A 23,387-nucleotide genomic window follows, 5' to 3' on the forward strand; every position below is an offset into this window, starting at 1 on the left:
TTCACGCAATGGAAGCTTCCAGACCTCTAGGCTGCATTAATAGAGTTAGAATTATTTTGCTTGAAGATGAGGAGGGATGGACTCATGGGTTGGCAATTTGCAGGTATTGCTAACAGATTTTGTGATTGCTGGGACTTACAGCTATAGTGCTCAACAGAAGTTCAGCAGAGAACAACTGGCACCAGCTTTTGGGAACTTCTCTGTTGATGTGAATTTTCTTCTGCTTCCCTAGCAGTTTACCCAGAACAATAAAATGTTACAAATTCCCAGAGTTGGAGAACTGGGAGTGACAGGGCACAGGCTCTCCACCCATGCTTTGTAACAACCTTTTGGTCCCTAATATGTCCACCCAACTGCTGTTTTTTAGGGTTATAGCCTCTGTCAGGGCATTGGGGATACCTTGAAATCTCATGCCAAACTCTTAAAAAGTAAACAATTCAACAGGTGGGTGTCTGTGGGAGGAGCCCTGGGCGGTCCATGGTAACAAAGTGAGCACTTCCTCATTATGGCTACTTCTTCATCCAGATTCAAAAGAAAACAAACAAGCCTGGCCTCCACCTCAGGGACTGCACACCTGCAAGATTGTTTACCGATTGAGCCACCCTTCTGAGCTGAGCCCAGAGGTTGCAAATTTGTTGAGCTGGCACAAGCTGTGTGGTTTTCTTTCTTTTTATAATATTTAGAGTTGAATGACTTTAGGTGAGGCAGGTTCTTTTGTTCACTATAATCCTCATCACCTCCTATTTGACTTCATGCATTTACATTACCTGCTTGGGCCCCTGTAAGCATTGACTTTGCCACCCCAAACTAAGCCCCAGAAGGAAATAGACATAGAGGCTAAGTTTATTCAGGTTGAGTAGCAAAAACACAAAGAAAAACAGAGACTTTCCATCACCCAAGAATAAATATGATCTTTACCATTTTCAATTATCACATTCTGGTTCATTCCAGAACCAGCTTGAAACCAGGATTGGAACGACCTTCAGAGCTTGGTTATCCTTTACCCATCTAGAAAGAACTGTGACTTTGGATTGACTTGGAACTCCAAGGAGTTTCCTAGAACTTCTCTAAAGCCATGGTTCATCTTTTTAAAAAAAATATTTATTAATTTTAGAGAAAAAGAGAGAGCGAGTGAGCATGGTGGGGAGGGGAGAAGCAGAGGGAGAGGGAGAGGGAATCTCAAGCAGACTTCACACTGCATGTGGAGCCTGACGTGGGGCTTGATCTCATGACCCAGAGATCACAATAGCTGAAACCAAGAGTCACATGCTTAACCAACTGTGCCACCCAGGCGCCCCATAAAACTGTTTCATCTTAATAGTTTCTATTAGATGGCTTAATTTGGAAGAGAAGAATAGTGTTTTCTTTATGTGCACAAAGCACCATGGCATGAAGTGTAAGAAGCAGCCCCTTTGCTCAATTGTAAGTTGTTTCAATTATTAATTTTCTTTCCATATTTTCCATGTGGGTTGCTCTACTGATTTGCCTTCTAATAGTCCTCCACATCTATTCCTACTATCTATATTATATTTATGCATCCACTCAACCAACGTTTGTTGAGCAACTACTATGTACTGGGCACTCCCGGAACCAGGGTCTACCAACAACCCTTGCCTAACAGATGGAAGCTAACTTTGCATGAGAAGCTCTGAAAAATGAGAACAGTTATGGTAAGTCAGTGATTTAAGGGAAACTTCATTCAGGTTATTTGCGAAGATAGAACATTTTAAGAGATATATCACAAATCCTTATATATATATGACATGTTAGCTATTCAGAGCGACTTAAATATGCACTTAAAATTTGTTTTTAAATTATTATAGATTCATAGGAAGTTGCAAAGACAGTACAGAGAATTCCTTTGTATGGGATCATCTGCTTTCCCTTCATGTTACATTTTATGCAATTATAGTACATATAGTACATAGCTAGTACAGTGTGTGTGTATATTTTTATGTCCTTTCATGTGTAGGTTTGTGAAATCACCATTGGGGTTCAGAGGCAGAACTGTTCCAAAACCACAGAGATTTTCCTCTGGCTACCTGTTCCTCCTCCCACCATAATAAACCCTGCAACCATTAATCGGTTTTCTGTTTCTATCATTTTGCCATTTTGAAGACTTAGATAAGTGTGAACTTTTGAGATTGGCTTCTGGGACTCATCAAAATGCCCTTGAGCTGGGGCCAAGCTGTTGGTGTATCGATAGCTCATTACTTTGTATCACTCACTGAGTAGTATCCCACCTATGAATGCACCATGTTTATTGGCCATTTCAATTAAAGTTGCTAGGAACAATCCTGTACAGGTTTGTGTGCACATATATCCTAATTTCTTTGGGATAAATGCAATTGCTGGGTCATATGCTAAGTATATGTTTAGTTTTTTTTTTTTTAGAGAAACCACCCAACTGTTTTGCTGAGCGGCTGTGCCAGTTTGCTCTCCTAACAACATGCTAGGAAAAAAATAGAGCATCGATTCTTTAGGAAACTGATTCTTGATAAAGATTCTTCAAACGAGAAAAGCTAGTATGTCAATAGGTTTGTGATCATTCTGTCTCACCAAATTATGTTCTTCTTGCGAGGTAAGACTTCATAATTGATGGGGAAAACTGGAATCCTAGTATATGTCTTACTGAAGACCAGCAGACAGAGGCTAAGTTGGATGGACTGGGCAGAAGTGGGCAAAGCTGACCTCAGTTGCTGATCTCACTCTGTCAACGTGGACACAATTTGTGCTGGAATTCCAGATAATCAAGAGGCACTTGGCCATCAACGGGTGTTCTTTCAAGATGCTGAAACAAGTTTTGAGTTTTATCTTCTTGCTTCGGCCACATCCCTAAGATGTAGGAGGCAGGTTCTTTCAGCCAGTTTTTTGAAGGAGAAAGTACAAGGATGCAAGGTCACGGCAATGAACCTCAAAGACAGCAGTCAAAGTCACAAAGTGATGGGATGGAAAAGATTTCTGGTTTCAGGTCAGTTCCATCACTTTTTAGCTGTTTAACTGGCCCATGTTACTTGACACCTCTCAGCCTCAGCTTTCTTCTCTATATAATGGCCACACTAATGTCTACCTCATAGGATCCATGAAAATATTAAGTGCAATTGTGCAGGTAAATCAGTGGGCATAAAGTCCCACCAAACACAGCTACCATTCAGGGGGGAAATTTATTACATTTGAGGCACTGTACTTAGTCCTTGTAGGTGCTTAAGAAACTCGACTGCGGGGCAGCCCAGGTGGCTCAACAGTTTAGTGCCGCCTTCGGCCCAGGGCTTGATCCTGGGACCCCGGGATCGAGTCCCACGTCGGGCTCCCTGCATGGAGCCTGCTTCTCCCTCTGCCTGTGTCTCTGCCTCTCTCTCTCTCCTCTCTGTGTTTCTCATGAATAAATAAAATTTTTTTTTTAAAAAAGAAAGAAACACAACTGTGTTCCCCTGCCTCTTTCTAATTTCTCTTTGTCTTCTTACTCCCCACCCTACCGTTTTTTTCTCTCCAAAGCTGGAAATATTATGATGAGCCTATAACTTCATTCTTTCATCCAGTAAGTATTGAGTAGCTACCACGTGCCAGGCATGGTTCTAGGTTCTGAAGACACAACCCTGAACAAGACAAAATCTATGTTCTCATGGAGATTACATTCTAGTGAAGGGACGCTAAGAAGACACAGGTAGGCAAATACATTTATTAGATAATTTCAGATGGTTTGAAGTAAAAATTAAAATAATAAAATAGTAAGAATAACAACAACGAGGCAGTATAGAGACACAGAGATAGCCACAAAGGGGATGGGGAGAAACATGAAGGAAGTAGCAATGGCAAAATGTGGGAAAAGAGTTGGGGGCAGAGTGTATATAAGTGCAATGAACGGGATGTGCCTGAGGAGCAAAGAAGGTCAGGATTCCCAGCATTGAGCAAGTGGAGTGCAGGAGATGAAGACGAATAGACTGGGCTTCCTAGGACCAGTCAGGAAGTTGGGACTTCATCCTAAATGTGATGGAAGGGTTTTGAATGTTGCAATGGCGTAAGCTGATTTATACTTCATAAGGACTATGTATTCTGGTGTTTGCAAAGTGGCTCAGAGGGGTGCACACGGAGGAGTGAGTGAAGAGTCTGTTACAGGAGTCCTGGTGAGAGAGGCCGAGGGTTTTCGTGGTTGAGACAGAGAAAAGAGGAGGGAGTTGGGATAGGTTTTGGAGAAGAGCTGGTAAGACTGACTTGTCCAGAGCATGGACAGTGAAAGAAGGGATGGATCAGGGATGACTCCTAGGCTTTCGTCTGTTTTGTGGGACGTCCAGGGCTCTCTCCACTGCTCCCCAGTGTGTTTCGGGAGGGAGTAGCCTCTTGTCTCGCATAAGCTGAGCTCATTTGGGTCTGGACATGGGATTTTCAATGAGGAACGAGACTGGGCTGTAGATTTGGTACATGCAGAACTAGAAAGACACGTTGATCACTTCCTGAATCCTTTAGGTGGTGTCCTTTCTGTGTACAGGTGGTGGGTTACTTGGTATCTTTTGCCTCAGTTATCCTGCAGCTATGCCCCCACCTCCCTGGCTCCCACTTTGTGACTTCCTGTGTCCCTGGGCAGAACAGGGACCCCCATTCAGGGCAGGGCAAGCTTAGCAGACTTGGCTTGGACCCTGCTGGATGGGTCCCGCCCTTCACGCGTGGCCTCCTGGCTGGGTGAATTGAAAATGCCTTCCTGGCTTCTTGCTTCCTGCGCGATTGTCAGAACTGACTTCATGTGAGAGGCAGCAAAGAGCCAAGGCAAGCTCGACCTGGAATCTAGAGTCCAGCCACCCAAGTTCTTTCCCACCTGGATTCTGACATTGGAACAAGTTTCTTCACTTCTCTGTGCCTCAGTTTCCTTATCTCCAGGAAGAGGATAGTGATGGTGCTTATTTCAAATGGTTATGGTGAGAAGTCGATGAAATATTGCATGAAAAGTGCTTCCAAGTGTGACTGGCATTTGATGACGGGACCTAAAAATAGCACTTGATAAGAGGCACTTGATGGTGAAAAAATGATGTCTAGGAAAAGTGCATTAAGAGCATTAAAAAGTTAGCTATTGTTTCTAATTTTATTGCATCTTCCATTAGCCTTGTTGATTCTGTTTTCCAAAGTAATTACAGTGTTAGCATGTGACTCTCTGGGATTCAGATGAGAGGATCACCTACCTACTCAGATGCCCACAGGGGTGAGGCAGGTAACACAGATGAGGGGAGCGGGCCGGGGAGGAGCCAGAGAGCATGCAGTCTGATCTGCCCAAACAGGTTGCCACGGCTTGGCCACAGCGACTACTTCCATGCCAGTGGTGTCACATGCAAATTCTTCAAGCGAAGCTGGAAAGCCGGACTTCTTAGATAATATTTCTGGGCTTATAAATATTGGCAGTGAAACTGAAGATTTTCCAACTGCCTTGCCGGCTAAAAGAATACATGTTTTGTGTGTGTGTGGGGGGGTGGGAGGGGGGGAGTAGATTTGGCCCATGGGCCACGAGTTTAGAGACTTTGATCCAGGTTACTGCAGATTAGTTGTGATCTCAGCTACAAATGGGATCCAGGAAAGGTACATTTATGAGGGGACGTTGGAAGCATGAGAGGCCAGGGTCAGCCAGGTGAACGATGCTCAGAAGCTCCCGTGGGCCTAGGAGACAGGTTGGGTGAGTGATGGAAGAGGATGCTGAAGAGATGAAGCACGTGACCCAAGGTGACCTGGGCATACTCCAGAACCTAAGGTAGGGCTGGTCTCAATGCCACAGATGTCTGTGCTTTGAATATACAGGTTGTTTTTACTTCCTTGGCAGTCAGGTTACACAGAGGTGGTATTGTTCAATTCCCACTGTTTCCTGGACCCGAGCTGCACCTGCTGTGCTTGGATATGGCATCATCCACAGTTAGGCAACTGCTTGCCTTTGTCTTGAGGCTCCTGTGGACCTTCTGTGATGCTGGCATTTTGGGGAAAGCATGAACAGGAAGACTGCTAGCCTTAGGTCACGTATGCCAGCATTCTCAACTGAGCTATAGAACAGGTGCAGAGATGGTGTGGAGCTTAGTTTCAGGGACTGGGACGATCACACAGTTGGTTATTGTTTTTATAATTCAAAAATGCTGACTTAAGGGTTTATGATATATTTTTTAAAGATTTTATTTATTTATGAAAGAAAGAGAGAGAGAGGCAGAGACACAGGCAGAAGGAGAAGCAGGCTTCCTATGGGAAGCCTGATGGGGGACTCAATCCCGGGACCCGGAGACCATGCTCTGAGCTGAAGGCAGACGCTCAACCTACTGAACCACCCAGGTGTCCTGAGGCTTTATGGTATGTAAGGAATGCTTTTCCATCCACAGGCAGAGAAAAGCAAAGGACATAATTGGGGGGAAAAATAAAACCTTAATAATTACTACTCATTTACAAAATGAGACTCCAGCACTTAATGTCATTTAAAGGTTACAGGACAATATTGGTTCACCAGTGGTTCCTAACAGGGGCAACTTTGCTCCCCAAAGAACATTTAACAATAGCTGGAGACATTTTTTTTTTTCTCGCACAAGAATGAGAGCAAGAGACAGCAGGGCTGGGGAGGGACACAGAGAGAGAATCATCAAGTAGACTCCTTGCTAAGCATGGAGCCTGACCCGGGGCTCGATCTATAATGACCCATGAGATCATGACCTGGGCCGAAACCAAGAGTCAGAAGCTCAATCGACTGAGCCACCCAGGCATCCCACTGGAAACATTTTTGGTTGTCACAAGTGAGGGTGGCATTTGCTAGTATCTAGTGGATTGAGGCTAGGGATGCTTCAGAACATCCTACTGTGCGCAGAATAGTCCACCCACACCAAAGAATTGTAGAGCCCAACATGTCAATAGTGTCCAGGCTGAGAAATCTGCAATAGTTCGAACGAAAACAGTTCATAGGAGTATTAATGTAAGAAAGTAACTCTAGACATGAAATTAGGAGCCTGAATTAAAGGCTGCCATGCACTGGGTTATAGGCATGCATATGTGTGATCACAGCACATTGCTTTCTTCCTGAACTCTTAGCTAGATCAATCAAACTGATTATGTACGTATATATATGAAGCAACCTGCCTTCTCTTGTAACAAGAAACTTTTCACTATAAAGGAATTTAAATCTGTACATGGAAGCTCCCCATAGACAGATGTGATGATATCCAGGGCAATAACCATACAAACAGCCTGAAGGTGCAGCCTGAAGAACAAAATCTAGGGTCCTTCATCCTTCCAAATGGACGTACTGGTTGTGTCTTCTCCACCAACTGCTCCCAGGAGGTGATAGAGTTGATCCACTTTTTTTTTTTTTTTAAAGATTTATTTATTTATTCATGAGAGAGAGAGAGAGTGAGATAGGAGGAGGGAGAAGCAAGCTCCATGCAGGAAGCCCGACTCAGGACTCGATCCTGGGACTCCAGGATCTTGCCTTGGGCCAAAGGCAGGCGCTAAAGCCAAAGGCAGGCGCTAAACCGCTGAGCCACCCAGGGGCTCCCGATCCACTTTGACATCTTGCTCTACTGACAGATGCTTTCAATGTAAAGGAGACTCAAAGGCAGGTAAATAGAGGCTGAGACGTTTACACAACGAACATGCCATGGACTCATCACCCACGTCAAGCACAGTGTTTACTAGGTGGCACCCCTGGATCAAAGATGCAAATTATCATTTCCAAAGGAGAGGCCCTACCCTGAAGTTCAGACTGAGCTGTTGAAGACAGAGGGCAACATAGGGTGGCCAGGGAGGGCTGGGGCATTGAGAGGAAATGCTGAGTTTTGTGAAATGTCTGCTACAGACTGGAATCGAGATTGGTGTGTTTGATTTCTTTCTTCTTCTGCAAGGATAGCTTTGGTTTCTGCAATATTCTTGAAGAAATAAAGCATCTCAGTTTCACCGCAGAGGCAGGGGTGGGGTCTGGCATTTGGAATGAAATGTGCACATGACCTGTTAAACTAGGTAGACTTTTAGAAACAACCTCATTATGCAACCTGGAAGTCCTATCGCCCAGACAAACCAAACAGAAACCAAAACCAAACTGGCATGTTTACATGGGGTCATTAAAAAGTCTTATTAATTACGCTTAAGTGATGTACACATCCTTTCATTTATTTATTTTTTCAGGTTGATGAACCTTTCTCCTAGTTCCCATTGTTAGGCTTCTCTTTCCTTTGGCCTTAGACAAAAATATACAGAGTTTACATTTACTGAGTATTTACCAGATATTGTTAAAAGCACTTCATGAGGAACTACTGATTTACCTCTCGCTTGTGAAGTACATATTATTATCTAGTTTCCAAATAAGGAAACTGAGGCTCAGGGAAGTTAAATAATTTGTTAAAAATAATTTAGCTAATAATGAGAAACTGACATTTCAATCTAGGTTGTCTGGCTTCAGAATTTGGAACATAAATGTTACTTGTTGTTGTCTGAAATTAGGATTTAGAATTTTTCTAAGCCACAGGAGTCAGTTTTGCCAGGGAACTTTTGAGAAAATTGATAACTTGTTTTTTTCTGAGATGTCTTTGAATTCTCTTTACTGTCCATGGAGGAATGGAGTCCTTAATAGTTTCCAGATTTAGAGGCTTTTTAGGTGGCCATAGATAAGAAAACAGACTATGTTAGACAGGAATGGTTTGAATTCTATTTAAGCTGAATGACACTGGATAAGTTACTTACCTTCTCTGAGCCTTGGGTTCCTCATTAGTAAAGTAGATAATAAGATACACTTGAGTCCTAAGGATGAAATGATATAATTCAGGTAAATGCCTAAGGCAGTGCTTGGCACCTAGAAAGCGCCTAATAAATGTTAGTTCTTGTTTTTGCAGGGAGCCTAATGGCGGAATTATAGAATGTGAGTGGATTAGCAAGCAAACCTCAGATGAACATTTTAAAACTGTCAGATTAAATTCTGGCTCTACTACCAAAAATACAATGACCCTTGGATGATTATTTGACTTTTTGGAAACCTTAATTTATAAAGGACAGGTATTGAGTATTGTATGAACCCACAATATATGGCTATCTCTACCACTTACTAGATGGCACATTTCTACTTAAAAACAAAAACAAAAACAGTACTAGTCAAGGGAGGGGCACCTGGGTGTCTCAGCTGATTAAGCCACCCCTTTGATCTTGGCTCAGGTCATGAGATGGAGCCCCAGATTGGGCTCGCCCTCAGCAGGGAGTCTGCTTCTCTCTCTTTCTCTGCCCCTCCCCCTGCTCACGTGCCCTCTTTCTCTAAAATAAATAAATAAATCTTTAAAAAAAAAAAATACTAGCCAAAACAAAACCCAGGAAGAATCAGCTAAAGGTAAAACACCCAATGTGTCAATATTTCAATAGGTGGCAAACAGCTTTTGGTATCTTGGTGCCAAGAAACAGAATTACACAAGGAAGATGATGGGATTTATAAAGCTGGAAGAGGCTTTGGGGGATTACTTCTTACACCAACATAGTTAAAGGTGGTTCAAAATTTCACGCATGAGGCATGGCGTGAAAACTGAAGACTAGGGTGGCAAGGTGTGTCTCAGGTAACTTGAAAGCAGTGATAGTTTTCTCCTTGCAAAGTCTTCACAGAAGATGATTAGGGTCCTTTCCAATTCTGGGATTTGGTTGGAGTCTCACTCTTTCCCGCGGAATAAGATCCTTTTAAAATTAGGAAGGATCGCCCCCTAGAGGTCAAACTGAAGACAGACTGCAAAGTGGATTTGATTTCTGCAGGTGAGGACTTGAGAACTGAAAAGAAGTCTTCATTTGGGAGGAGAGGAGATGTTTTTAAATTTTGCAGAGGGCAAGGGATTTTACCGATGGGACTAATTAGCATGGTGCAGGTAATTAGGTAATCCAGCTCACTTCCCTTCTGATGCTTCCCCATTATAGTAATTAAATAAAACAGCAAATATTTAATGACAAATCCCTCTTGTAGCAAGCAGCAAGTTCCAGCGCAGTTAATAAAAGCCCAGACAGCTCACCAGCAACGAACAGGTGGCGCATTTCCCTTCATTTGCCCCCACAAGAGTGATTGCTTTAACTTTGGATTCATAATTTGGTTAGTTTGTCAAGACTGGACAAAAGGTATTAAAATGCCAGGTCCACTAACTTTGGCTTGTGCTCTTCTTAATATTGTCAGTTTATGAATGTCCTGAAATAAATGAATGAAGTGCAAAGAGTTAAGGGTGAGAAGAACATGGTCACAGCTGTGGGTGCTTGGGTGGAGCGCAGGAAGAATCCTTTTGAAAATACAATTGCAGTGACAATTAATATATATTTATGAATGTTTGAACGGAGTTAAAACTGGCATCCAAATTTAAGCAGAATATTTTCTTTTTTTTTTTTAAAGATTTTTTTTAAATTTTTATTTATTTATGATAGTCACAGAGAGAGAAAGAGAGAGAGGCAGAGACACAGGCAGAGGGAGAAGCAGGCTCCATGCACCGGGAGCCCGACGTGGGATTCGATCCCGGGTCTCCAGGATCGCGCCCTGGGCCAAAGGCAGGTGCCAAACCGCTGCGCCACCCAGGGATCCCTAAGCAGAATATTTTCATTCAAAATTTGCTTCCTTGTGAAGATGGCACTCACTCACTGAAGATGCTTGAATCGATCCACTTGGATCACTGACGATCCAATGCATTCATTTCAATATTAATAACTTTTAAGAGCTGGAAAGTCAGAGCAGTACAATTTACATCTAGTGAACAAGCCAATAATTAAATGTTGAAGTCATTTAATCTTTTAATATATGTGAACCTTTAATAAATTTGTAATAGATATGTAATGAAGCTTTGTAGTTAGTGTCACTTCTCTACTATTTACTGTCAGTATGTTTAGAAAACTGCAAAAAATAGTGCCATTCAAGAAATGAATGGAAAACAAATGGATTCAAGAAAAGGAAAAAAAATTACCTTTCTTTTTAAGATGTTATGTTTTGGAATAGCTTTTTGGTTCCTCATTGAAAGTGAGCTGAAAGCTGATTGGATCTTAGTTGGCTGCTCTTTCCAGACCATCAATTTTAGGAGTCAGGCATAAAATTAGTAAGCAAGAGTTAGAGCATGAGTGAAGTACAACTCTGAGACTCTAAAAGCAGGATGTGAGGTTGACTTGAAAGATACAGCTTTTAAAACTCAGGATACAGATGTAGATAACCAGGAAGAAAAGAATATTCTCTGGCTAAACACAGAAATACTGGACCACTGACTTACATTGAACAAGATGCACAGAGAAGTACTTTTTGCATCAAGGATCTGAACTGTGTGTAGTTTTAAGGAACTAATTATTATTGCAACTGAAGTAACATGTTGACATATATTTCCCCCTCATTATATTCCTTATAAGGCCAGGTAAACAAAGGAAAGTATCGTTCAAAAATAATCTGAAATTGTCTCTGTTGATCTTTTTTTTTTTTTTTTTTTGTCTCTGTTGATCTTAAAGAATGTTGAATGGAACGATTATCAACCTGAAATTTCAAACATTATCCTTTGGGGATGAAATCGCTTAGGATTTGCTAGTCATTTGAAGTTATGAAAAACATGATGGGTTGGTTGTGTTGTGATGTTGTCTTTTAGAAAAAGGAAAATAGTTATAAATTTAGTATTTAGTACTTATGAAAGGACTGGCACACATTTTGTGACAAATTGAGCCTAACAAGTAAATACATACATACACATCACCCTGCATGTGACACATGGCACTATTTTTGCTCTAAGACTACTCAACTAACCTAGGTAGCATGGTAACATCGCTTGACCAATCAAATAATGGTTTAAGACAAAAAATGCATGATGTCATACACATGCAACCCCCAAACTTAAAAAATATCTTTTATTTTATTATATAGGCTCTACCCACAGAAGTGTAAGGTTCAGAACTCAATTAGAGCGGAGTACATTCTTATGACTAAGGTAATTCTCTCTCCTAATGGACAGTAGCATCTGCATCAATCCAGAATGTTTCATGTTGCAAAGACCTTTATGTCACAGGGCAGACCAGGGCCATACCCCAGTCTGATCAAGTTTGAGTTCCTGGCTTCTAGCATCCGATGTAGTTGTCAACTAGCTGCATATTTTCCTGAGATTTGCCTTCTACTGCAATTTGGCTGGCAAATTATTTTCTTGTGACTGTGTTTTTGGAGGATGCCCACAAGAATAACCTGACAGTTTTGACTTGAGAAGCACCTGGGGTTGTCTTCAGGATCTGAGGAATGAATGCAGGTGCCTCAGTATGGGTTAATGGGTTAACTTTGCCCAGAACAGCTCTTCAAATGTGGTGGTCCGATCACAAATTGATAGTCACTTGGTAGGCCGGACTAAGAACACACGTGGAAACCCAATGGCATTTGGCCCTGACCGGCAACTAGAGAAAAATATATAGCTATATAGGTATGTATAATTCAGTATATATAATTCTATTTTACTTTATTTTAGTTTTGGCAAAACGGAGAAATGAGGAAAGCATTTTATATTTCTCCTGAGTGCTTAACAGCCTATTGGTATTTGCTCAGTGGCAGTGGGGTGAGGGTAGAAGGTTAAGAAGGAGCAGTTATTGTGGGCTTAAGGAATCAAGAAGTCTGGAAAACTTCAACTTTTGTATGGAAGTGAGGAGAATTGGCATGAATGTTTTCTAGTGTACTGACTTTTTTTTATAGAAACTTTTTTATTGGTCCAGTAGAAGAGGATTGCCCACTGATTGCCCTGAAGCTAAAGTGTTATGCCAGCACATTTGTCTTTTAATAGTACTATGATATTGACATAAACAAGTGTGAATGTGCATGCACAAAAGAAAGTAACAAAGAGAAAAAGTGTATTAGTATTCGGAGAATGACATAATTTTCTTTTTTTCTGGAAAAGAGTCCCCTTAGAAATCCTCTGTAAGTTTTAGAAAAGATGGTCAGTTGATTGTGAATTGTTTGTTTTCAAGTAAAGAGTTCATTCTTTTGTTTGTTTCAAGTTTTTATATAGGTTCTAGTTCATTAATGGGCACCTGGGTGACTTGGTCGGTTAAGAGTCTGACTCTTGATTTCGGCTCAGGTCATGATATGAGTCATGAGATTGAGCCCTGTGTCAGACTCTGTGCTAGGTGTAGAGCCTACTTAAGGTTCTCTCTATGTCTCCCTCTATCCCCCACCCCTCACATGTGCTCTTTCTCTCAAAAAAATTCTAGTTGGTTATAAAAGAGTTCATTTCTGTTGGCAACGTGAGACTCAGACCCTAACTTCAGTATTCCATGAGTATTAAGGCTAATCACTTGGCGAAAGAATGAGACTCTAATTTGATACCCATCTCACACCCTTGCAAAGGTCTTTCCTCCCTCTCTCCGCTTTCAGGAATCAGAGATCAACAAAGTCTACTTGCTTCTTTTCATTCGGGCAAGATTTATCTAGAGAGAAGCTTTTCAAAAGAAGACATGAATCCCTCTCTTTACTCTCTTGTTATCCTGACCCCCATGGTTGTGCCTGGCTCCTTTTGCAATAGAGTATAATGATTGGAAGCTGCCTTCTAACTGAAGTGCAAAGCAGCAAGAAATGGTTACTGATGTGGTCAGAGATGTTCCTAGAAATCTATTAGCATTCCTATCAACTATCTCATATTTTCAGATATTTATAACTTGAGAGCAAAATGATTCATAGGCTCTATAACACGTTTAAAGAAGGTGGAAGAACTCAGGCATTATTTCAGTGGCTGAAAATACGCAGAACATTTTTTTGGTAAATCAAGGATGCAATTAGCAAAGATTGGCTAATCTTTCAAACTTTGTATTTTGAGAGTGAATTAGTTAAGTCAGTAAACACAAATTCATTGAATGTGGATGACGTTAAGAACTGATAAATAGATGCCATGAACAATAGATACAAAAGGATATAACATGGCAGTTATATGATTTTAGTGCTTATCTGCTATTCTTAGAAGATAAGCTTGGGTATGAATAAATATATAAATATATATGTAGACATTCCATGATTTATGATGGTCGGATTTACAATTTTTTTCAAAGTTACAATGATAGAAACTGTACACATTCACTAGAAAGTGTAGTTTATATTTTGAATTTTGATCTTTGATATGTGATGATTCTTGTGTTGCTACCAGTTGCCGGTCCCACTCAGCCATATGACCACAAAGGTCAGCAACTAAAACACTTCCAGCCATTCTGTACCCCTACCACCAGTCTGTTTTTCACTTTCAATACTTGTTCAATAAATTACATGAGATATTCAACCCTTTGTTATAAAGTAGCCTTTGTGTTAGATGATTTTGCCCAAGTGTAGGCTAATGTGAGTGTTCTGCGCACGTTAAGATCATCCACACTAAGTTATGATGTTTGGTAGGTTAGGCGTATAAACGCATTTTCCACTTAGGACAGTTTCCATTTATGATGGGTTTATCTGGACTTAACCTCATCGTAAGTTCAGGAGTTCTGTATACATGTTTATATAGTCTACCTCCAGACCATTGTGAAGCATATCTGTAGATATAAAATATGCTAATATTTTTTGATACATGGCTGCACAATGTATTATGATGAATGAAAATACATGCTTTTTCAAATCTGCAAAGGGATTAAAGGTTAAAGTAGAATAGAACATAAAACTATTCTCTGTTCATAAATTAGGTCTGAGTCTTCTAAGGCCACCAAAGCATTTTGTGAATCAAAATCAAGGAATTTAAAGGACTTTTAAATAGCGTTTAAAGTTCCTAGACAGAGGAGCAGAGAATGGAAGAGTCAGGCTTTTTGCTGTGAGAGTTCTATAGAATTTCTGAATCCCAACTGACAATGGTTATTGTAGTTAGTTTAGGGACAGACTTTTTAGTCCTGATGACGATTAGATATTACACTGATTACAGAAAATTAAAAACAGTGATTGAAAAGCCTGCATCATATTCTTTCTCCCTGTTATTTTAAGTAGGAATGTATAAAAACCTGCCCAAAGCCACTGGTAGCAGAAAAGTAGGGTGAATATAATAGATCATACTGGGGGTCTGCTGAGACATTTTTGCATCCTTTTTACTGCTTTGAATCCACTTCTTTGTCACTCTGCTTGTTCTCCAACAGTCTATGATTCTTTCAGAGGTCTGCCCTTGGGCTACCGGATGCCTTTGCCTGTGCACAGAATTTCTACTCTCTGACTGACAGGTGCAGGAGTACGGAGGTCCCAACTCCGCGCTTCAAATGGGAACCACTCTGAGGTGCAGATGACCCTCCAGAGCAAGCCAGCAGGGTCAGGCTGATGCCATGTCTCTGGACTCTGCCTGGGATTGTACCTGGCTGGGCTTCCTCCTTTCTCTTAACCACATTCCCCACATCCTCAATCAATTCCTTGCACATGAATCCTTGTTTCAAGGTCAGCTTCTGGGAACCAGAGCTGAGACCACGAAGGAACAAAGGGAAAGAGATGAATGGATTTACAAAATTGCATGGTTTCTCGGAGTGTGCTTGTTTTGGACATTTGTTAACATTTTATTAAGTCATCATGTGACTGCAGCAAGGGAAATTGTTTCAAAAGGAAATCACAGTTTAGTGGCTCTGTTTCCTATCTATGGCTCTGCTTGTTATCACTAGGAACTTTACATATATGATTGTTAATAAACATAGTGGAGAAATTTGGCTATTTTAGTGTCAAATGAAAGAAATATTATTTAACCTGGCCAAAAAGAGAATATATTATCTGCCCACATATCTGAGAAGTCAAGCAGTGGCATTTTAGGGACAGTGAAATCCAGATGCTAAACATCATTAATTATGTTTGTCTCAGTTCCTGGTTCTCCATGTTTGCTTTATTCTTGGGCAGGTTCTCCCTTGTAGTGACAAAGATGGCATCACGCCAGCTTAGCACCTTCTGGGAAAACACTTCATCTTTCCCAGTTCTAATCTACCATTCTAATAAAGATGTTCTTTGCAATTTCTTGGGTCACTGGCCCATCCCTGAACCTGTAGTTGTGGCCTAGAAAATGGAATGCACCTTTTGGCTAATTTGAATCACATGTTCATTTCTAGAGCCTGGGGGATGGTTGAAGATGGGATCAACTCATCGAATCATGTGGCCTAGGAGTTGGGAAGGGACAGGTTCCTGAAAGAAGACCAGGTGCTGACTTCCAAAATGGGGCTGGATGTCGGCCAGGCTAAAACAATAGATGTCTCCTACCACCTGATAAAATCTAATGGGCTTTTGAACCTGTTTTTTTTGGAAGAGGGAACAATAAAATGTGCCTTACTTTACTATACAGGATTCAATTCAATCCCTAGAATAAACATTAAAAGCTATAAAGGATTTGCAAAGGTGGGGTAAGATTCTAAGTTGTCTTTCTCAGGTCTGTGACTAAGGGACTATGGAGGGAGATAAATCATACCCAATTTTCTTTATCGTACCAGATATTAACTCCAATATGATTTTCAAGGAGTTTGGAGACTATTTTTTTGAGTCTTGCAAAAGGTCAGGCTCTGACCATATGCTGATGACCCTCGCTGGAAGTTTCTATAACTTCTTGAAAAACTTGAGTGCTTTAGACAGTTATCAGTCCCTACCATACCAGCCAAGGAATGCCGCATCTGAGAGCTTTCAGACTTTGGCAAAAAGTTACCAAAGAGTTCATGGCAGAGCAAGTACCTTAGCTCTCACTTACTCTCTTTGATAAGAGTTTAATTTTCAGCAGATAATCTGCAGAGTGGATAATTTGCTGGGAGATAATGAGAGTAGACACTGTTACTTGGAGAATTGCTCTTGCACGAATTGACTTACTTTTTAATAGTGGGTCTTTTCTTTCTACGGAGCGCCACATTATGGGAGGACATGGAGAATTTAATTAAGTTAAACAATAAACTCTTTAAATTACTTTTAATTTCCAAGAGATTCAACAATTCTATTAGTCGAGGTATAAATGAGTAAATAAAACCTTGGAACAATTGGAAAAGACTTCTACAAAGGCAAAGATTAGAAAAGACTTAGTACCCTGGAGCATAAGTAATATAATTAAATGCAGCATTTAAAAAAAAGCAGTTGTCTTCTACAGCGGAAGAAAGCACCAAGGCAGTGGCCTGGTTTCCTCAAAACTTTCAGACCCTGAGTGCATTAGCAGGATTTGCATAATTGTTCTATTTCTTACACTCCGTAAAATTCAGAAAACATAGCAGATCATTTCTCTTTCTAACATATAAAAACATTTTGAAAAGGCCAATTCTTTTCTTAAAATGATATTTATATGTCTCAACCTAGAGTGAAGGTAGAAAGGAGACACACACTCCTAGTGCTGTGGGAGACAGTGGAATATAATCAGAGTTAATGGCTATCATTTATTAGGGCTTATAAGTGCCAGACAGTGTGCTAAGGACATTTCCTGCATTTTCCTCTTTAAAATCTGTACAACCTTGAGAGATGGGTATTTGTGTCCTTCTAAAATTCCTATGTGGAAGTCCTAACACGCAGTGCCCAAGATTGTGATTGTATTCGGAAATAAGTCATTGCAGATGTCATTAGTTAAGATGAGGTCATGCTGGAGTAGGGTGGGTCCCTAATCCAATATGACTAGTGTGCTTATAAAAAGGGGAAAATTTAAATGCAGACATCTGTGGAGGGAGATGGAGATGAAGGCAGAGATCCACAAGCCAAGGAATGTCAAAGATTGACAGCAAACCACCAGGAGCTAGGAGACAGGCATGGAACTGACTGTCCCTCACAGGCCTCAGAAGGAACCAATGCTGCTGACACCTCGATCAGGGACTTGAGGCCCCCAGATCTGTGAGACAATAAATCCCTATCACTAAGCCACTAAGTTTTGTTATAGCAGCCCCAACAAACTAAGTCAGTAAATTATGCTCCCCGTTTTATAGATGAAGATTCTGGGGCTCAGAGGAATAAATGTGCCCAAAGTCCAACAGCCAGCGAGTGGCAGAGCAGGGGCTGGATCTAGGCTGTTCCAATACTGTGTTTTTAAACTCCTCCAGTGTTTTCCAAAAACTGGTTCAAGGGCCACTTGCGATGGTTGTTAAAAGTGCAGATTGGGGGTTTTTACCCCAGACTCACTGATATGAAACTGGAGGAAATGGGGCAAGAATATGAAATCTAAATAAACACCCTTCTTACTGATTTTGCTTCTGCAATTAGAATCCTCCAACCTCTTCGCTATGATCTACTGAATTGGGGTGATGGAAGTCCTGAGGGATGCTGATTTGTTTGTCAATTAAATGTTGGGCAAGTTTTTACCTGGACGTAAGATTCAGTTTTTTTGTTTTTGTTTTTTTTTTTTTTAATGAGGACAATACAAAGTCCCTTGAAAAGGAAAGTTAAAGAATCGTAAAGGGTTTTTAGAAAGGTAAGCTAATGTTACAGGGTGTCTTCATTCAGGTCATCTGAGTGAGGGACATGGAGGACGATGTTACTTCAGTGCAAATCCTCCTCATTTGTCTCGAAAGAGTTAAAGCTGAGTTATCAGTGGTTATACTTCAGAACAATTTGGTTCTGTTTTATCAAAGTCAATGCTTTGCCTCACTGCGTGGTGAGAAATTCCTCTTCTCTTTGCACACCATCAGGTACTGTGCTTCTCAGCAAGTTGTTCAGATTGTCTGAGTTTAAGGTGAACCTGGAAAAGCAGAGGGTCATTTGCTTGATTATATTATTATTTACTCCTTCATACATAGAATAATTAATGCTTCTTGTTTTTTTTTTTTTTTTAGATGAATGCACTTTCTCTTTGCGTAGAGAAGAATGAGGGTAGGCCAAGGCCTCCAGGAGTGGGGGGCTGCCAGTCATTGATGTGGACTCTCATATTGTTGCAGGCACTGTAGATGGTGAGGTTATATTATTATATTATTATTTCTGTCCTAGAGAGTCTCAGGATCCTTCCTTACCCAGATTCACTGACACATGTACGTTGGTTGTGTCAGTTCATTATTGCTGCTTAACAAAACACAACAAGGGATCCCTGGGTGGTGCAGCGGTTTAGCGCCTGCCTTTGGCCCAGGGTGCGATCCTGGAGACCCGGGATCGAATCCCACGTCGGGCTCCTGGTGCATGGAGCCTGCTTCTCCCTCTGCCTGTGTCTCTGCCTCTCTCTCTCTCTCTCTGTGACTATCATAAATAAATAAAAATTAAAAAAAACAACAACAAAATTTAGTTGCTTAAAAGCAATGACCTCTTATTTTTTTTAGGTTTCTAGGGGCTGGCTGTGCAGATCCTCTGTTGGTTTTGTCTGAGCTCATTCATGCGATGGCATTCAGCTAGAAGGGAACTGGGCTCAAAGTCCAAGATGGCCTTACTCACATACCTGGCATTTGGATCTGGCCATGGGCTGCGGTGCCTTGATTCTCCTCCATGGTCTCTCATCCTCCACTAAAGCTACACTAGCTTCCTCATGTGGCAATTTCAGGAGAGTTTTCCAAAAGGCCAAATGTGGAAACTGCAAAGCCTTTCGACGTCTAGGGGCTGGGACTTGCATAAAGTCACCGTCAGCAAATTCCATTGGTTAAAGCAAATCACAAGACCAGCTTCAGCTCAGGAGGTGGAAAGATAGACTCCAGTTCTGGGTGAGAATCAGTGTGGGATGGGAGGAATTTCTGGCCTTTAAACGGTCTACCACAATGACAATATAAGAGGTTGCCTTTATTGTTTAGGTGATTTGGGTACTTTAATTCCAAAGACCATTGCTAGAACTGTGTGAAAGGTCTACTTGTAACAACAACAACAAAATTCAAATTTCAGTGGAATCTACTTTTAGCAATAACTAGTTAAGCTTCTTCATAGAGCAAGTTAAAGAGCATTCACAGATTATTGGATTGAAAGAACATGTTGCGTATCACCTTTAGGCAGAGGTGAAAGATAAAAGTGTACTTTCAGTTAAACATCGGCCTTCGGCTCAGGTCATGGTCTCAGGCTCCTGGAATGGAGTCCCGGGTCCAGCTCCCTGCTCAGCAGGGTGTCTGCTTCTCCCTCTCCCTCTGTTCCTCTCCCCTGCTTGTGCTCTTTCTCTCTCTCGAATAAAAATAAAATCTTAAAAAAAAGGTGTACTTTCTTTTGCAGACTCTTCATACCTGATGTAATTTAGGAAAGTCCTACTCAATATGTGGCCTATGTACTAGAAGCATCAGTGTCACTTGAGAAATTGCTAGAAGTGTACATTTTTAGGCTCTACCCAAGACCTACTGAATTAGAATCTCTAGGGTGGGGCCCAGGAATCTGGACTTTTAACAAACTCTTCGGTGATTCTGATGCTCGCTAAAATTGAGAAGTACAGATCTAAGATCAGACCTCTTCTTAGATAAAAGCACTAGATTAGTGATACTTTTCTCAAATCTGTTCCCTTTTCCATAGATTCAGAGTTAATCCAGTGACCTATAGGAATGAATTAATTTAACAAAATCATCTAGTCTCTCGAAAGGTTTGAATCCAAGGAACCATTGGAAATGATTCTCAATTAATATTTTTCTGCTTCTATATATATACTTGAGAAATCAGTAATCAGAGATGGCATATTGTTTGTACTGATTCGGGATGAGAGGCATTGCACAGGATTGTTCCAAGAGGGCACTTTATAAACAACTGAGCACATTGAGCTTTGGGAACATATGCAGAGCTCATTTTGCTTAAAGGCAAAACAAATATAACCTGGCAAGGCCCAACCAAATAGCATTATGCTTTCGAAAGGAACTTAAATGGCAGACAGCTGTTTGTATTCATTTTATAAAGGAGGGATTTAGGCTTACTCACAAAAGTAAACATGGTATTATTATTCAGAGTCTTTGCTTTTTCTTTTAAGTTATGAAGAGTTCAGTTATTGAAGTAGGAGAAGCACATCACAGCCAATAATGTTTCTAGAAAAATCACTTTAAAAAAAGGTGATTATACATAGCATTAATAACAATAGCTACCGTTACATTCTTTTTAAAATATTTATTTTTATTTTTTCATTGAAGTATGATTTTTAAAAAAGATTTTATTTATTTATTCATGAGAGACACACAGAAAGAGGCAGAGACACAGCAGAGGGAGGAGCAGGCCTCTCGCAAGGAGCCCAGTGTGGGACTCGATTCCGAGATTGGGATCACACCCTGAGCCAAAGGCAGATGCTCAACCACTGAGCCACCCAGATGTCCTTGAAGTATGATTGACCTACAACATTATATTAGCTTCAGGTGTATGATACAGTAATTTGATATTTGTATTTGTTGCAAAATGATCACCACAGTAAGTCTAGTTAACATTTATCGCCGTACATAGTTAGAGAATTAAAAAAAAACAGAGCATTCTTGAAAGGATTTTTGTTAATTAAGGGATGAGTATCCCTATTTTAAATGAGGCAGTTTTCTCAGATGTATGCTTAGTTTCTCAGGAATCATGGTAAGTTCCTCTGATGTTCATAAGTTTCAGCCCCAACATTACCATGACCTCATTATTGTTCACCGATTGTCCAACTATTCGCAGGCTGCCTCTACTCAAACTTGGAATCATGGAAGATTGTACCAAGTAGTGCAGAGTTAACTTTCACTCAGCAATCTAGTAGAGTTTGAAGATAATTGTTAATTTTGACAAATGGTATGATAAACTGAAAAGCCTAGTCTCCAGATTTGTAGCTCCTCTCAAGAGGTGAGATTGATCTGCCCTCCCCTTGATTCTAGGCTGGCCTTGAGACTTGCCTTGACCAAAGGAATGTGGCAGAAATGACACAGTGAGAGTTCTATTGCCTAAATCTTAGCTTCCTCTGTGTTCTTTCAGGATACACCCTAAGACCACCAGCTAGGGAAGCAGTTGTCTCCGTGTTGGAGGACAAGATGCCACAGAGAGGGAAAGTAAGGCACCCTACTGGACAGCTATACCAACTGCCTGGCATTTGAGTAAAGTCATCTTGGACCTTCTAGCCCAGAATGCCTTTCAGCCGAGTGCAGAGCATGAGAAAGCCCTGGCAAGACATCAGAAGAATTGCCCAGCTTTGGGATGCCTGGGTGGCTCAGTTGGTTAAATGTCTGACTCTTGATTTCAGCTCAGGTTATGATCTCAGGGTCGTGGAATTGAGCCTTGTGTAGGGCTCCATGTGCAGTGGGGAGTCTGCTTGGGATTCTCTCTCTCTCTCTGTCCCTATCCTCAGCTCGTGTGCTCTCTTTCTCTTTCAAATAAATAAATCTTAAAAAAAAAGAACAACCCAGCCATCTCACAGTATTGTAAAAAGTAACACATTACTGCTATTTCAAGCCACACAATTTTGGGATGACTTATTATTCAGCCATAGCTGACTTAGACAGAATCTTGGATGCTACTATCACCTCTCCACTCTCCTTCCTACCCAAACATGCCTGAGAGCAGACAACACTATTTGTTATCCCAGCTGGCATTTCTTCACCTTTCTCAGGACTCTGCATTTCTCATTTCCCATCCAGTTTCCCAGTAGCACTCCCCCCATCTCCCCTGAATGACCTATCCTGGAGACACTTCTCAAGTCTCACTTCCTTTATGTCTTACCATCAGATTCTCACTGGATGTGGAGTTCAAAAGGAATTTTGAACGGGATTACAATGGCTCTGGTTGGATTAATTTATGATGGTTCGTTCATTCCTTCCTTGAATAATGATTTCTGCTTTCTCTCCTTTCCTTCAGCCTAGTTCTCTTAAGTTTTCATCTGGTATCCTGTGTTAATTCTGGTGAGATTCAACTCCCTTCCTGGGAGCTAATGGAGGAAAACCTATAATGTTTTCAAATATCTTTGACCTCAAATGATTTCATCTTTGAAGGCAGATTGTAAAGAAGACTCCTGCTGTTAAGAAAATGTCCGTTGTCTGATTCTCTTCATTAGAATGTAAATTTCATGAGGCCATGGAACTTCGTTTTCTTGAGTGTTTTGAATGAGTGCACATTCAAAAAGATTATAAAATAGGAATGAAAAAAATCCGCTCACCACTTAGAACTCTTACTATTTTTTTTAAAAGATTTTATTTATTTATTCATGAGAGACACACACACGCAGAGAGGCAGAGACAGAGGCAGAGGGAGAAGCAGGCTCCATGCAGGGAGCCTGACATGGGACTCGATCCTGGGACTCTAGGATCACACCCTGGGCTGAAGGGAGGCGCTCAACCTCTGAGCCACCCAGGCATCCTGAACATTAACTAGTAATACCTCAAAGTATATAAAAACCAATGAGTTAAATATTGGGCTAACCCCCCCTTGTAGAGAGTAACAATCATCCAGTGTGGAAATCGCTCACCCTTTATTTATCTAGTCTTTTTTGAACACCACTCTGTCCCAGGAAACAGAGAAATGGTAGAGAACAAGGCAGACACACTGCCTGCCCTCATGGGGCTTAGGAACTAATGAGGAAAACAGGGAAAAACAACTGGACTGACCAAATGATTGCATATCAGCATAAAGATCGCAAAGGAAACGAAGAAAGGGCTGAGAATAATGGTGG

The 23,387-nt window shown here is 41.0% G+C and overlaps 1 long non-coding RNA gene across 23 annotated transcripts in view; it reads left to right on the forward strand.

Annotated features, from left to right (window-relative positions):
- LOC140616082 (uncharacterized) overlaps positions 1-22,798 on the forward strand; it is a 63,961-nt gene extending 41,163 nt beyond the window's left edge. For 20 of the 23 annotated variants that reach the window (XR_012016606.1, XR_012016609.1, XR_012016592.1 and 17 more), the window contains 6 exons: positions 526-1,670; positions 2,587-2,971; positions 3,496-3,664; positions 18,667-18,780; positions 19,141-19,515; positions 21,701-22,798. This is a non-coding gene — a long non-coding RNA (uncharacterized lncRNA). The remainder of the gene's footprint in view (positions 1-525; positions 1,671-2,586; positions 2,972-3,495; positions 3,665-18,666; positions 18,781-19,140; positions 19,516-21,700) is intronic. The other 3 variants (XR_012016608.1, XR_012016605.1, XR_012016597.1) reach the window with 3 other exon arrangements.
- Positions 22,799-23,387: the final 589 nt, after the last annotated feature.

The sequence above is a fragment of the Canis lupus genome, chromosome 24 (assembly GCF_048164855.1).
Source record: "Canis lupus baileyi chromosome 24, mCanLup2.hap1, whole genome shotgun sequence".
In the NCBI taxonomy this organism is placed as follows: domain Eukaryota; kingdom Metazoa; phylum Chordata; class Mammalia; order Carnivora; family Canidae; genus Canis; species Canis lupus.